The sequence below is a fragment of the Epinephelus lanceolatus genome, unplaced genomic scaffold (genome assembly GCF_041903045.1).
Source record: "Epinephelus lanceolatus isolate andai-2023 unplaced genomic scaffold, ASM4190304v1 scaffold99, whole genome shotgun sequence".
NCBI lineage: Eukaryota > Metazoa > Chordata > Actinopteri > Perciformes > Serranidae > Epinephelus > Epinephelus lanceolatus.
This window is the reverse complement of record NW_027556881.1, coordinates 35,001-37,500: the sequence shown is the minus strand read 5'-3', so window position 1 is coordinate 37,500 and position 2,500 is coordinate 35,001.

Genomic DNA, 2,500 nt, shown 5'->3' with positions numbered 1-2,500 from the left:
GGGAGAATGAGGCCTGGGACGGTGAGAGTCTCCCCCAGAGAGGGGAGAGAAGAGGGAGGGAGGGAGACAGAGAGCCAGAGAGCTGGGTGAAGTGAGCATGGAACACAGGGGATTAATTCCCCCTTTAATGCCTGCCTCCAGCGCTGGGTGGAGGTGGGAGAATGAGGCCTGGGACGGTGAGAGTCTCCCCCAGAGAGGGGAGAGAAGAGGGAGGGAGACAGAGAGCCAGAGAGCTGGGTGAAGTGAGGATGGAACACAGGGGATTAATTCCCCCTTTAATGCCTGCCTCCAGCGCTGGGTGGAGGTGGGAGAATGAGGCCTGGGACGGTGAGAGTCTCCCCCAGAGAGGGGAGAGGAGAGGGAGGGAGACAGAGAGCCAGAGAGCTGGGTGAAGTGAGCATGGAACACAGGGGATTAATTCCCCCTTTAATGCCTGCCTCCAGCGCTGGGTGGAGGTGGGAGAATGAGGCCTGGGACGGTGAGAGTCTCCCCCAGAGAGGGGAGAGAAGAGGGAGGGAGACAGCCAGCCAGAGAGCTGGGTGAAGTGAGCGTGGAACACAGGGGATTAATTCCCCCTTTAATGCCTGCCTCCAGCGCTGGGTGGAGGTGGGAGAATGAGGCCTGGGAGGTTGAGAGTCTCCCCCAGAGAGGGGAGAGAAGAGGGAGGGAGACAGCCAGCCAGAGAGCTGGGTGAAGTGAGGATGGAACACAGGAGATCAATTCCCCCTTTAATGCCTGCCTCCAGCGCTGGGTGGAGGTGGGAGAATGAGGCCTGGGACGGTGAGAGTCTCCCCCAGAGAGGGGAGAGAAGAGGGAGGGAGACAGAGAGCCAGAGAGCTGGGTGAAGTGAGGATGGAACACAGGGGATTAATTCCCCCTTTAATGCCTGCCTCCAGCGCTGGGTGGAGGTGGGAGAATGAGGCCTGGGACGGTGAGAGTCTCCCCCAGAGAGGGGAGAGAAGAGGGAGGGAGGGAGACAGAGAGCCAGAGAGCTGGGTGAAGTGAGCATGGAACACAGGGGATTAATTCCCCCTTTAATGCCTGCCTCCAGCGCTGGGTGGAGGTGGGAGAATGAGGCCTGGGAGGTTGAGAGTCTCCCCCAGAGAGGGGAGAGAAGAGGGAGGGAGACAGAGAGCCAGAGAGCTGGGTGAAGTGAGCATGGAACACAGGGGATTAATTCCCCCTTTAATGCCTGCCTCCAGCGCTGGGTGGAGGTGGGAGAATGAGGCCTGGGAGGTTGAGAGTCTCCCCCAGAGAGGGGAGAGAAGAGGGAGGGAGACAGAGAGCCAGAGAGCTGGGTGAAGTGAGGATGGAACACAGGGGATTAATTCCCCCTTTAATGCCTGCCTCCAGCGCTGGGTGGAGGTGGGAGAATGAGGCCTGGGACGGTGAGAGTCTCCCCCAGAGAGGGGAGAGAAGAGGGAGGGAGGGAGACAGAGAGCCAGAGAGCTGGGTGAAGTGAGCATGGAACACAGGGGATTAATTCCCCCTTTAATGCCTGCCTCCAGCGCTGGGTGGAGGTGGGAGAATGAGGCCTGGGACGGTGAGAGTCTCCCCCAGAGAGGGGAGAGGAGAGGGAGGGAGACAGAGAGCCAGAGAGCTGGGTGAAGTGAGGGTGGAACACAGGGGATAAATTCCCCCTTTAATGCCTGCCTCCAGTGCTGGGTGGAGGTGAGATAGGCGGAGGGCGGCGGGTCGGTCGGGGCCAGCGAGAGCCGAGCCCCGGGGGTGCCTGGCGCGAGCGGGGGCTCCGTGGGGCGCGTGGGGGCCGAGCACCGGTGGGGTCCACCCTTTGGCCGGGCCCGGGGGCCCGTGACCGGGTCGGCGGCGGCCGTTGCGGCGCTCCCCGGCCACGGGGCAGTGAAATGGACAGCCTGGCAAAGGCTGGGCGGAAACGGAGCTCATGCCCCCTTTAATGTCTGTCAAGGGTGAGGAGGGGCGGCGGGTCCGTCGGGGCCAGCGAGAGCCGAGCCCCGGGGGTGCCTGGCGCGAGCGGGGGCTCCGTGGGGCGCGTGGGGGCCGAGCACCGGTGGGGTCCACCCTTTGGCCGGGCCCGGGGGCCCGTGACCGGGTCGGCGGCGGCCGTTGCGGCGCTCCCCGGCCACGGGGCAGTGAAATGGACAGCCTGGCAAAGGCTGGGCGGAAACGGAGCTCATGCCCCCTTTAATGTCTGTCAAGGGTGAGGAGGGGCGGCGGGTCCGTCGGGGCCAGCGAGAGCCGAGCCCCGGGGGTGCCTGGCGCGAGCGGGGGCTCCGTGGGGCGCGTGGGGGCCGAGCACCGGTGGGGTCCACCCTTTGGCCGGGCCCGGGGGCCCGTGACCGGGTCGGCGGCGGCCGTTGCGGCGCTCCCCGGCCACGGGGCAGTGAAATGGACAGCCTGGCAAAGGCTGGGCGGAAACGGAGCTCATGCCCCCTTTAATGTCTGTCAAGGGTGAGGAGGGGCGGCGGGTCCGTCGGGGCCAGCGAGAGCCGAGCCCCGGGGGTGCCTGGCGCGAGCGGGG